The sequence below is a fragment of the Phyllobates terribilis genome, unplaced genomic scaffold (genome assembly GCF_046119375.1).
Source record: "Phyllobates terribilis strain yellow unplaced genomic scaffold, ASM4611937v1 Scaffold_2__4_contigs__length_985480577, whole genome shotgun sequence".
Taxonomy (NCBI): Eukaryota; Metazoa; Chordata; class Amphibia; order Anura; family Dendrobatidae; genus Phyllobates; species Phyllobates terribilis.
Genome location: NW_027362762.1, coordinates 686,874,775 through 686,889,123, shown reverse-complemented (window position 1 = coordinate 686,889,123; position 14,349 = coordinate 686,874,775).

The window sequence follows — 14,349 nt, the reverse complement described above, 5'->3', positions numbered from 1 at the left end:
GGGCAATTTTTAGGCCCTCTACAGACCGCCAGCGGGAGCCGCCTGAAAAATGCTCGAGTTTCCCATAGACTTACATTGGGCTCATTGCTCGGGTCGAGCACCCGAGTATTCCAATTTACTCGACCCGAGCAACGAGTACCCGAGCATTTTAGTGCTCGGTCATCACTAGTCCCTATAAAATAACCGCCGTCATAAACCCAGCAGCATTTCGTCTTGATCTACCTCAGGCCCTTAAGATCCACAGTGTCTTTCACAGGTCTCTGCTCAAGAAATATGTGGAACCTCTTGATGCCTCACCCCTACTGCTGCCCCCAATAATGGTTGATGGTAATTTGGAGTTTCAGATTTCAAGGATTGTAGATTCTCGTCTTCAATGTTGTTCACTACAATACTTAATGCACTGGAAGGGTTATGGTCCAGAGGAAAGGATGTGGGTTTCAGCATCAGAGGTGAATGCCCCTGTAACGGGTCTGGGAGGTGGAACCTCTGTGCAACTATACAAGGGGGCAGTCCTTGTAAGGAAGCGGGTGGTTCCCAGGGAAGACGGCCAGTCTCTGGGTAGAGGGGCAGGTAGTCACGGCAAGTGACAGGGACAGTCTCTGGGTAGAAGGGCAGCGGGCTGGTGGCTGGTGAACGCTCCCAGGTGAGCGGGCGAGAGTCTCTGGACAGGCAGGTGGTCTCGGCAAGTGACGGCAGAACCTCCAGGTAGACTAGCAGACAGGTAGCGGGTGGACGCTCCCAGGTGAGCGGGCAAGAGTCTCTGGACAGGCAGGTGGTCACGGCAAGTGACGGCAGAGCCTCCAGGTAGGCTAGCAGGCAGGTAGCAGGTGAGCGCTCCCAGGTGAGCGGGCAAGAGTCTCTGGACTGGCAGGAGGTCACGGCAAGTGACGGCAGAGCCTCCAGGTAGGCTAGCAGGCAAGTAACAGGTGAGCGGTCCCAGGTGAGCGGGCAGGCTGGTCCATAGACAGACTGACAGGTGTCGGAGAGCAGACCGTCGGACCGCAGGCTTGCAAGCTGGTAAGCGGATATCAGGCAGGTATCAAGCAGGAATCTGGCAGATGACTGGCAGGTAACAGGCAGGAATCAGGCAAGTGACTGGCAGGTCACTGGCAACAGGACCTGAGGGCTGAAGCAGAGTGAAGGCTTTGCAACAACATTGCTTGGGCACCTCCATTTTGGAGGAGGTGCCTTATATATGGGAGGTCCTCCAGCAATTGGCCGGGGACTCCTTAGGACGGCGCGCGCGGTCCCTTTAAGAGAGGGGGAGCGCGCGCGCGCCCTAAGCACACTGCCGGGGAAGGAGCGCGTGCCGGAAGCAGCGGGGAGAGAAGCGCAGGAGGACGCCGCGCCAGGAGCGGGGAGGTGAGAGGGATGGCGTCTCTGCCTAGTACGGGGCAGAGACGCCGATGCTACAGTACCCCCCCCCTTTAGGCCCCCTCTTTTTTTGGCCAGAAAGAAATTTTTCAAGGAGAAGCGGGGCGTTGATGTTCTCCCTGGGTTCCCAAGTTCTCTACTCAGGACCAAACCCCTTCCAATCTACCAGAAAAAAGGTCTTTCCTCTTACCCTCTTGGAGGCCAGAATACTCTATACCTCAAAGACGTCATCAGCGGAAACCGGAGCAGGAGGGGCACCTGGATTATTGGAAAAAGAGTTAAAGACAACGGGTTTGAGGAGAGATACGTGGAAGGAGTTGGGAATCCGTAGGGTGGCCGGGAGTTTTAATTTGTAGGCCACAGGGTTAATTTGCCTGAGGACTTCGAAGGGACCGATGAATCGAGGGCCCAACTTGAAGGAGGGTACTTTGAGCCGCACATGTTTGGACGAGAGCCAAACCTTGTCTCCCGGACGGAATTGAGGCGGATCCAGACGTCTCTTATCAGCATATCTCTTCATCCGCTCAGAGGACAGAAGAAGAGCGGACCTGGTACTCTCCCAAATAGTAGAAAATTCGCTGACAAGAGACTCCGCAGCAGGGTTGTTCACAGAAACGGAGACAGGAAGCGGAATCCGGGGGTGCTGGCCATAGACAATAAAGAACGGGGACTTGGAAGAGGATTCGCTCTCGTGGTTATTATAAGAGAACTCGGCCCAAGGAAGGAGGTCCACCCAATCAGAATGGTGGGCATTAACAAAGTGCCGGAGATAGCTGGTAAGGATCTGATTGATCCGCTCCACTTGACCATTGGACTGAGGGTGGTAAGCGGAGGAGAAGTCCAGGGTGACGTCCAGCAGTTTACATGTCGCTCTCCAGAAGCGTGAGGTAAACTGAACCCCTCGATCCGACACGATGTGGAGGGGTAGGCCATGGAGACGGAAGATATGGCGAATGAAGTCCATAGCCAGCTCAGGTGCAGACGGAAGACCAGGCAGGGGAATGAAGTGGGCCATTTTAGAGAAGCGGCCCGCGACCACCCAAATGACAGTACACCTGGCAGAGACAGGAAGATCGGTAATGAAGTCCATAGCGATGTGTTGCCACGGGGCAACAGGTATGGGAAGCGGCAGGAGATGACCAGCTGGTAAGTGTCTGGGAATTTTGTTGCGGCCACAAGATGAACAGGCAGAGACGAAGTCTACCACATCCTTACGCAGGGTAGACCACCAGTAATGCCGGGAAATGAGTAGGAAGGTCTTCTTTTGGCCGGCATGGCCAGCTAGTTTAGAAGAATGACCCCAGCGAAGAACCCTCTCACGGTCTGGAGGCGCCACGAACGTCTTGCCGGGTGGAAGACGAGTCAAATCCAAGGGGGCCACATTCATCACCTTGGAGGGGTCGATAATGTGCATAGGCTCCTACTCTTGGTCGGAGGACAGGAAGGATTGGGACAAGGCATCAGCTTTGACATTTTTGTCCGCCGGGCAGAAATGAAGGATGAAATCGAAGCGGGCAAAGAACAAAGACCACCGAGCCTGACGTGGATTAAGTCTCTGGGCATTTTGGAGATATGCCAGGTTCTTGTGATCCGTATAGATGATCACCGGGTATAGAGCCCCTTCAAGCAGGTAACGCCACTCCTCCAGCGCCAATTTAACGGCAAGCAGTTCTCGGTCTCCTATGGAGTAATTGCGCTCAGAGGAGGAGAAGATTTTAGAGAAAAAGCCGCAGGTTACCATTCTCCCGGAGGAAGACTTCTGGGTGAGCACCGCTCCAGCTCCAGAGGAGGAGGCATCAACCTCCAGGTAGAACTGTTTGTTGCAGTCCGGACGGTGCAGCACAGGGGCAGAGGAGAAGGCTTGTTCAGGGAAAGGAAGGCCTCCTCAGCTTCAGATGACCATACCTTGGGATTTGCTCCCTTACGGGTGAGCGCAGATATGGGCGCAGTCCGTGATAAGAAGTGAGGAATGAAGAGACGATAGTAATTAGCGAAGCCCAGGAATCGCTGTATCGCCTTCAAGCCCTCCGGACGGGGCCACTTTAGGACAGCAGAGAGCTTCTCGGGATCCATTCGCAAGCCTGTCTGGGAGATAACATAGCCCAGGAAAGGAAGAGAGGTCTGCTCAAAAAGGCACTTCTCGTATTTAGCATAGAGGTGGTTCTGCCTGAGCCTAAGCAGGACCTGACGAACATCCCTCCGGTGTGTGGGAAGATCCGGAGAGAAGACCAAGATGTCGTCCAGGTATACCACCACGCAGGAGTAAAGAAGGTCACGGAAGATGTCGTTGACCAGTTCTTGGAAGATGGCGGGAGCATTGCAGAGACCGAAGGGCATCACACGGTACTCATAGTGTCCGTCCCGGGTATTAAATGCTGTTTTCCACTCGTCTCCCTGACGGATACGGACCAGGTTATACGCTCCATGTAGATCCAGCTTGGAGAAGATCCTGGCGCCTTTAAGACGATCAAATAACTCAGAGATGAGCGGAAGGGGGTATTTATTTTTAACCGTGATCTGATTGAGTCCTCTATAGTCAATACAGGGGCGTAGCGAGCCGTCTTTCTTTTTGACAAAGAAGAATCCGGCTCCAACCGGGGAGGTAGATTTCCGGATAAATCCCCTAGCCAGATTCTCTTCAATGTACTCAGACATGGCCCGGGTCTCGGCTGCAGACAACGGGTAGATACGCCCACGGGGAGGAGTGGTGCCAGGTACCAGGTCGATCGGGCAGTCATATGGCCTATGGGGTGGCAACATCTCTGCTTCCTTCTTACCGAAGACGTCCGCATAGGGCCAGTAAGGAGCCGGGAGACCTGGTAAATTAGCTGGAGTTGGCGGAGGGCGATCTGGGCGGACCGGAACCAGGCAGGTCCTATGGCAGTCTGGACCCCATCGGAGTACTTCACCGGATCGCCAGTTCAATACGGGTTCGTGTGTCTGGAGCCAAGGTAGACCTAGCAACAGGGAGTGAGAAAGTCCGGACAACACATGGAATGAGATTTCCTCAGAGTGCAGCATTCCCACCTGCAGGGTTATGGGTTCAGTGACGAGCAGGATGGTCTTCGAGAGAAGTCTTCCATCCACGGAGGCGACTGATAATGGTTCAGCCAGGGACTTGGTGGGAATACGGTATCTCTCTACCAGAGACTGGGAGATGAGGTTTCCAGCAGCTCCAGAATCCAGGTGGGCGAGTTCAAAGTGACGGTTTTCTCCCCAAGCAATAGAGACCGGTAAAGTCAGAGATGGAGAGGGCTTACTTTTGTCTAGGACGACCTCTCCGAGCGGTCCTAGACACTGGCGTTTCCCAGCTTCTCTGGGCAGGAACGGATGAAGTGCTCCATACTGCCACAATAGAAACAGCTTCCCTCGGCTCGGCGAGATTCTTGGCGAGATCTGACCATCTTGGTCTGGTCGATCTGCATAGGTTCAGGCGAGAGCGCCCGCGGAGTGACTGATTGAGAGGCAGGTCTCAGGGAAGTAGGAGCAGAGCAAGAAAAGTCTTTCTCCCAGGTAGTCTCTTTGGCACGTTCTTGGAACCGGATGCCAATCCGGGTAGCTAGTGACACCAGGTCATCCAGAGTGGTAGGAATGTCCCGACCAGCTAACTCGTCCTTAATCCGACTGGAAAGACCCTCCCAGAAGACGGACACCAGAGCCTCATTTTCCCAGGCAAGCTCAGAAGCGAGGATGCGGAACCGTATGGCATATTGGCCCACGGTGAGACTCCCTTGGCGGAGACGTAGCAGAGAGGAGGCAGAAGAGGTTTTCCGTCCAGGTTCATCGAAGACTTTCCGGAAAGCAGCGAGGAAAGACGGCAGGTCGGACACCAGGGGATCCCCTCTCTCCCACAGGGGATTTAGCCATGCCAGTGCCTCCCCAGTGAGATGGGACATGATGAAGGCCACCTTGGCCCGGTCGGAGATGAACTGGTATGCCAATAGCTCAAAGTGCAGGGTGCACTGGTTTATGAAACCCCGAGCTAAAGTAGGTTCGCCGGCAAAGCGTGGAGGTGCCAGAAGCCGAGGTCCATAGTCGGGTACCATGAAGGGACTGGATTGCGGTACCGCAGGAATGGGCACGGCTGGACCAGAGGTAGACATAGACAAGTCACACAATGCGCCTAGACGAGAGTTAACGGACCGTAGATAGGACAGTACCACCTCCTGCTGAGTTTTCTGACGTAAGACTTCCTGGTGCAAATCGGAGATCTGGGGGCCACCGGGTTCCATGGCCCGAGCAAACTGTAACGGGTCTGGGAGGTGGAACCTCTGTGCAACTATACAAGGGGGCAGTCCTTGTAAGGAAGTGGGTGGCTCCCAGGGAAGACGGGCAGGTAGTCACGGAAAGTGACAGGGACAGTCTCTGGGTAGAGGGGCAGGTAGTCACGGCAAGTGACAGGGACAGTCTCTGGGTAGAAGGGCAGCGGGCTGGTGGCTGGTGAATGCTCCCAGGTGAGCGGGCGAGAGTCTTTGGACAGGCAGGTGGTCTCGGCAAGTGACGGCAGAACCTCCAGGTAGACTAGCAGACAGGTAGCGGGTGGACGCTCCCAGGTGAGCGGGCAACAGTCTCTGGACAGGCAGGTGGTCACGGCAAGTGACGGCAGAGCCTCCAGGTAGGCTAGCAGGCAGGTAGCAGGTGAGCGCTCCCAGGTGAGCGGGCAAGAGTCTCTGGACTGGCAGGAGGTCACGGCAAGTGACGGCAGAGCCTCCAGGTAGGCTAGCAGGCAAGTAACAGGTGAGCGCTCCCAGGAGAGCGGGCAGGCTGGTCCATAGACAGACTGACAGGTGTCGGAGAGCAGACCGTCGGACCGCAGGCTTTCAAGCTGGTAAGCGGATATCAGGCAGGTATCAAGCAGGAATCTGGCAGATGACTGGCAGGTAACAGGCAGGAATCAGGCAGGTGACTGGCAGGTCACTGGCAACGGGACCTGAGGGCTGAAGCAGAGTGAAGGCTTTGCAACAACATTGCTCGGGCACCTCCATTTTGGAGGAGGTGCCTTATATATGGGAGGTCCTCCGGCAATTGGCCGGGGACTCCTTAGGATGGCGCGCGCGGTCCCTTTAAGAGAGGGGGAGCGCGCGCGCCCTAAGCACACTGCCGGGGAAGGAGCGCGTGCCGGAAGCAGCGGGGAGAGAAGCGCAGGAGGACGCCGCGCCAGGAGCGGGGAGGTGAGAGGGACGGCGTCTCTGCCTAGTACGGGGCAGAGACGCCGATGCTACAGCCCCAGGCTGGTTGGTTCCTTCTATACCACTTATCTTGAGAAACCTGGTCCTAAGTGTCCGGAGGCCACTCGTAGAAGGGGGGGGTACTGTCACGGGTTTGTCAGATGTAACAGACAGTCGCTCTGGATCTGGCTGCAGAAGGTCACTGCGTTTGGCATTGGAGATGCCTTCTTAATCCTTCTGACTTTTGGACCCAGCGGCAACCTCCCTTCTACTCTGATTGAAACACCCTGGTCTGGGTGTTTATAAACTCTCAGTCTGCTTCAGAGAGCCGGTGATATTCTCATTTTCCCTTGTGAAGGCTTTGAGCAATAGCAGTTGGCTAGCTTCCTCTCTGGTGCCCTTGGAGGACGTTTGGCGTTATCTCTCTGGTGCCTGCTGAAGCTAAGTTTTCCCCCTTTGTTTGTCTCCCTTGTTGTCTTTAGTTTATAGTGGGGACTGACCAGTTCTCACCCCCCTCCCCTATCTAGGGCCTAGCTCTAGGGATATTCAGGAATTAGGTTTCCTGTTCGGCGGTAGTTGTGGAACCTATGTGGGAATGGTAGGACAGGTAGGGTGATATTAGATCTGCTTGGGGTCTCCACTCCCCCTTTCCCTAGCGTTTGGGCTACCCTCTCCTCATCCCTTCGTGTTGCACTTAGTCTTTCCCACACTGTGCGTGACACACACAGATCAGTGATTCGGGTTCAGGACCTGGCCACACCAGACTAGGGATTCGGGTTCAGAACCCTGGCTGCACCAGGACCAGAGATTCGGGTTGAGGATACTGTCCGCACAGGGACCAGGGGATCTCACAACTGCACTTGTAGATCACCACACTACCTAATGACTAAATTCGTTGCTTGGCGACTCCCTAAATGGGAGGGTGTCTTTCATACAGGATGACTCCCAGCAATTGTCTGGGAGCAATCTTGCAGGTGTACTCATTATTATTAACAAGCAGGACTTGCCGCACCAGGACCAGGGGACAATGCTAAGGCACTGGTCGCACATAGACCAAGACCAGGGACACACACAGATCAGTGATTCGGGTTCAGGACCTGGCCACACTGGGACCAGGGATTTGGGTTCAGAAAACTGGCCACACTGGGACCAGGGATTCAGGTCCTGGACCCTGGCTGCACCTGGACCAGGGATTCGGGTTCAGGATCCAGGCCGCACCGGGATCAGGAATTTGTGTTCAGGACTCTGGCCTTGTCGAGACCAGGGGACCTCACAACTGCACTGGTAGAACACCACACTACCTAATGACTAAACTCATTGCTTGGTGACTCCCTAAGCGGGAGGGAGTCTTTTATACAGGATAACTCCCAGCAATTGGCTGGGAGCCATCTTGCAGGTGTCCCCTGCCACATTAAGAGCAGGGGAGAACTAGGCGCCGCTGGGAACTTCAGTTTGCACAGCAGCAGAGGACGGAGCATGCCGGGGATCACGCTGAGGGCCGGGGCAGTGAATATACCGGTGTCCCTGCATGGAGGGGGAAGGGGACACCATGCAGGGCCGCCGTCCATAGCGCTACACATGTCTTGGTAGGTTTGCAGTTGTGCCATACTCCTTTCATTTTTGGATGATGGGTTAAACAATACTCTGTGAGATGTTTAGAGCTTGGGCTATTTTTTTAATACCTAACCCTGCTTTTCTCTTCTCCACAACTTTATCTCTGACCTGTCTGGTGTGTTCCTTAGTTTTCATGATGCTGTTTGATCCCTAATTTTCTCCAACCTCTTTTTCACAGAAAATCTGCAGTTATACCGAGTATAAATTACACATAGGTGGGCTTAATTTAATACTTATGTGACTTCTGCATGCAATTAGCTTCTTTAGCCTTTTAAAGATCATTTCATCTTCAACTTGCTTAACTGTTCACACTAACAGAAATTTTGACCAGGGGTGCCCAAACTTTTACATGCCACTGTATTTCATTACTTTTTTTTTACATTTTCCCCTGGTATCTGAAAACAAAGGAAAATAAAAATGACATGAAAATTAGGCCCCATGTGTTATGGAAAAATGAGGCAAAAACTGTTTGAATGTCCAAGATAGAAAAACTATAGAGCCTTTAAAAGCAAATGTGTGATAAAACCCGAAAATGGTCCGGTCAAGAACTGGGTAATATAAGCAGACATAACCTCAGTGTCATGAAGAGATAAAGGATAAATGCTCTCTCCAGATGGTTCAATATCTAGAAGGCTGCACAGCACAGTCAAACTGATGATGTAGAGGTAATGAACATCTATATAAGGGATAATGAACATTTATATAAGGGATAAATGATAGTTCATTTTAAACCTAAAATCTAAAGTTTCCTTGTTTAACCATGAGTTTAGGACGTTTCAAAAAGTTGAGTACCCAGCTCTGAATTCAGTTAACAATTGCCTTTATTAACTTTAAATAAAAATAGTAGCTCCATGACAGAGAAGATATGTATCATTTAACAAAGGACGCCGGAGTGCGTTTGAAACGTGTAACCTTGTGTCATTGACATGATTTCCCTTGTCATGGAGTTACTATTTTAATTTAAAGTTTCCAAAAGTTTCATTCACATGCAATTTTTAACTGGATTCAGATCCTTTTTGCTGCGGATCATGTCTGGTCGAGACGAACTTTCCGTGCTCCTGCACACACAACCGCTATAGGTGAGCTGGCTTTTTTTCTATTTGAGTTTAGGACGTTCCATGTGAGGGTGATCTTTTTTATTACAATAGAGATATAGTCCGTCAGTAAGTCAAGGGAAATTTTTGCTGTTGATAATTTCTTGCAGCCGTTTAGCTTGGGTTCCTGTATGGCAGGGATGGGGAAACTTTTTCTGTCAGGGGCCATTTGGATATTTACACCATCACTTGGGGGCCATACAAAATTATCAACTTGAAATTTTTCCTGCTATATTTGGTCAAACATTTAATCAACTCACCCCTAATGTGATGGGTCGAGCTGCTTCTCTTTGGTAGCGCTGTGATTTTATGTGGTAGTGATGTGGCTACTCGTAACTGCTTTTCCAGATTTGCGTCAGTCTGGAGTACAGGCAAATCTTTGCGATTAATTTTGAAAAGAACTTGCAGCAGCAAGTTCTGAACACAGATGTATATTACACTCATAGGCTATGTGCCCACGTTGCATTTATGAAGCAGAAAATTTCTGCTTCATTTCTGCAAGTCCTCTCCCGGAAAAACGCATGCGGAATTCCGCACGCGTTTATCGCGCATTTTTCGCGCGTTTATCACGCGTTTTCCACATGCGGAATTGCCTTGCGTTTTTTTTGCATTGGACAAAGGCAATTCTGCTTGCGGAAACGCAAAATTAATTGACATGCTGCGGATTTTTGAACGCAGCATAAACGCTGCGGAAAAATCCGCAGCATGTGCAAAGAACTTGCGGAATCCCATTGGGGACCATGGGGTGCGGGTTACCAAGCGTTTTAAAAGCGTTTCCGCTGCGGAAATTCCGCATCAAAAACGCTTGAAAAACGCTACGTGGGCACACAGCCATAGGCGGATTATAATGAGGGCAATCCGGGGGGCCCTATGACTTGCCCCCATTATAATTCGCAATCCCATGTCTTTGTTTTGTCACAGAAGCGGCCGCGGCCGCAGGCGGCTTGACTGATGCTGAGCCCGCCCTGCCTCATGACGTCAGGCAGAGCGGACCCAGCATGCACAGTGCGGGCGGCCGGGCGCGCTTATTTAAAAGTAAGGTGCCCGCTCACGCTGTGCAGCCGCTCCTAGCCGGCCGCATGTTGTCACGACGATCGCGCACCGACGCTGGACCGCCCTGCCTCATGATGTCAGGCAGAGCAGGAATGGCCCAGCCTCCAGGATGTGTGAGCCGGGAGCGGGCGGTGTGTAGGGGGGAGACCCGCCGGAGGCTGGCTCCGTACAGTGCCCTGAGAGGTAGGTGTGCATTGTGGTGCCAGCATGCTGCGGCTTGTAGTGCTCTCTGTCTAACACCTTCACTTGTTTTTACTTTGGTGTCACGTGACCTGAGGCATCCAGATCTCTGCTTGTGGGAAGGAAATGGAAGCAGTCATTAGTTGCACCTGAGCGCAGGTGGTGTCTATTCACTGACAGCAGCAGAGGTCTCACACAATGGACGCAGCTGACACTGACAGGGGTGTACTTTAATATCTCTGCTCAATAAGAGAAAGTGACATTTTTGCAAAAATCTCAGAATCTGATTTTTTTATCCTATTCCCACCTGTGTGCTGTGCCAGGAAGTGTTGTCATAGGGTCTGTACAGTGTATTGTATGGTCCGTGTGTGTATCTATCAGATCCAGCCTCTGCAGAGCAGCAGAGCGCACACGCAGCCGCCGTGCACTGCCGGCGCCAGGAGATGGGAGAAACGATCAGGCATGCTGGGGAGCGACATGTCCGAGCGATGGCCGTGTGTGGTCACTAAGGCTGGAGCTACACAGGGATGTGTAAGGTGTAGGCGCGACCCCAATCTCTCATCGCCCCAGATCTGTCTCATGATCACAATTTTATTTATTTTATTTGCATGTTTTAAAAACACAAACAATTATTGTGCTACAGAATTAAAGGGATCCTGTCATCAGAAATAACGCTATTAACCTGCATATATAACGGTTACATGGCAGGTTAACAGCGTTATTATGCTGCCCAGCAGCTGAATGCAGAGGGGAGAAAATTAACTTTATTCTCCTTGCCAGTATTTGGCTTCAGTCATGGGGGCAGTGTCGGTTCGGTCACCGCTCTGAGTATACTGCTGTAACCGAGCCCCCAGCACTGACTGACACTGGCTCTACATTGAGGCCGACTGTCAGTCACGGCAGGGGTTACAGCGGTTGCTCTGTATTCTCAAAGCAATGCCTGAACTGGCGCCGGGTCAGACCCCATGACTGAAACCAAATGCTCCCCCATCCTGGTATATGCTCCCCCATTCTGCCTTTTCTGCTGGCGAGGCTGGAGGAGTGTGGCGCCAGAGTTTGCGCCTGAGCATAGCATGATCTCCGGCGCCATTTTGTTGAAGACAAATTTGCACACAGTGTCTTCAACAAAATGGCGCCAGAGATCAAGGTATGTGTCCTAATGGCGCCGGAGATAGCGGTATGCAGTCAGCTCTTACGCATACCGCATCACAATCCTTTATCCTCGTCCTCCTGCCTCTCACCTGTAACGGCTGATGTGTTCTTCTGTCTCTGGCCAGACTGCGCAGGCACATTGCATGTACAGTCTATAGAGGCTTCAGACAGACGGACACATCTCCGATACCAGTCATGTATTCTCATATAGACTGTACAGGGCCGTACCTAGCAGAAGAGGAGGGGCATGTGACCTGAGTATAGCCGTCAGGGGGTGCCTTCGGGCCACCTCATGCTGTGGTCAGAGGTGTCTCATAGGCAGCTGCATGTTGCCACCCCCAGAGTGGGATTCAACCATTCTCTGAACTGGCTGTGGAACAGACAGTCGATCAGAGAAGGGAGATATGTGCGGGCTCATACTGTATATAGTGAGCTATGTGCAGGCTCATACTGTGTGTGTATGTAGGTGGCTATGTGCAGGCTCATACTGTGTGTGTATGTAGGTGGCTATGTGCGGGCTCATACTGTGTGTGTATGTAGGTGGCTATGTGCGGGCTCATACTGTGTGTGTATGTAGGTGGCTATGTGCGGGCTCATACTGTGTGTGTATGTAGGTGGCTATGTGCGGGCTCATACAGTGTGTGCATGTAGGTGGCTATGTGCGGGCTCATACTGTGTGTGCATGTAGGTGGCTATGTGGGGGCTCATACTGTATGTAGGTGGCTATGTGGGGGCTCATACTGTATGTAGGTGGCTATGTGGGGGCTCATACTGTATGTAGGTGGCTATGTGGGGGCTCATACTGTATGTAGGTGGCTATGTGGGGGCTCATACTGTATGTAGGTGGCTATGTGGGGGCTCATACTGTATATAGGAGGTCATGTGGGGGCTCTTACTGTATATAGGAGGCTATGAAGGCTTAAACAGTGCATAGGGAGATATGTGGGGCTCATACTGTATATAGGGAGCTATGTGCGGGCTCATACTGTGTGTATATAGGAGGCTATGTGGGGGCTCATACTATATATAGGGAGCTATGTGGGGCTCATACTGTATCTAGGAGGCTATTTAGGGGCTTATACTGTATATAGGGAGCTATGTGGGGCTCATACTGTATATAGGGAGCTATGTGGGGCTCATACTGTATCTAGTAGGCTATTTCAGGGCTCATACTGTATATAAGAGGCTAGTTAGGGGCTCATACTGTTTATAGGAGGCTGTTTGGGGGCTCTTACTGTATATAGGAGGCTATGAAGGCTTATACTGTGCATAGGGAGATATGTGGGGTTCATACTGTATATAGGAGGCTATGTGGGGCTTATACTGTGCATAGGGAGTTGTGAGGGCTCATACTGTATATAGGGAGCTATGTGCGGGCTCATGCTGTGTGTGTGTATATAGGAGGCTATGTGGGGGCTCATACTATATGTAGGTGGCAGTGTGGGCTTATACTGTATATAGGGAGCTATGTGGGGCTCATACTGTATCTAGGAGGCTATGTGGGGCTTATACTGTATATAGGGCGCTATGTGGGGCTCATACTGTATATAGGGAGCTATGTGGGACTCATACTGTATCTAGTAGGCTAGTTAGGGCCTCATACTGTATATAGGAGGCCAGTTAGGGGCTCATACTGTATATACGGAGCTATGTGGGGCTCATACTGTATATAGGAGGCTATTTAGGGGCTCATACTGTATCTAGGAGGCTATTTAGGGGCTCATACTGTATATAGGGAGCTATGTGGGGCTCATACTGTATATAGGGAGCTATGTGGGGCTCATACTGTATATAGGGAGATGTCAGCATACTTAATTCTGCTCAAAATTAAGTCATACAATTAATATAATTTTTTTAAATTATTTTGTTAATATTAATATTGAGCAGAATTAATTTCAGCCTATTGGCTCGGCCTCCACAACAGTCATGGTCTCTCATGTGGCCCCACGGGAAAATTAATCTCCCACCCTGCTCTACTATATATAGTGCTATGATAATAGATTTCCTAAAGGATAAAAAACGTGGCACTCTCTAATCGTAGTAAGATTTGATCAATTAAAAGGGTGAGTATCTATAGGAAATTACTCACCTGATGCAGTTGTGCAAGCAGAGGCACAACTCCCGCTTATAGTATGTTACGTATAGGGTTGTACATAACGGAAAACAATTCCGTCATTTTCCGTCTATAGATGTGATCAGAACATCTGTGTGTTACTCACATGACCTATCACGTGATCAATCAATGAGTATCATGTGACATGTCATGTGATACATCGGGTACCTGGGAAGGGGGGGCCCACACCTTCTAAACTGCCCGGGGCCCTGGCAACTCTTAATCCACCCCTGATTACACTGCAGGTCTCCTCACAAGGGGAAATGACTGCTCACGTTGCATTTATAGGACTCAAGCAGTGGGAGATCTGCAGTATCTACATCACATAGGAGACACTGAGACTGCTCTATAAACAGTGGTGTGAAAAAGTGTTTGCCCCCTTCCTGATTTCTTATTCGTTTGCATGTTTGTGACACTTACATGTTTCAGATCACAAAACAAATTTAAATATAAGACAAAGATAACACAAGAAAACGCAAGATGCAGTTTTTAAATGAAGGTCTTTATTATTAATGGAAAAATAAATCCAAACCTACAGGACCCTGTGTGAAAAACTGCCCCCCCCCCCCTTAAAACTTAAATTACCGTGGTTTATCACAAC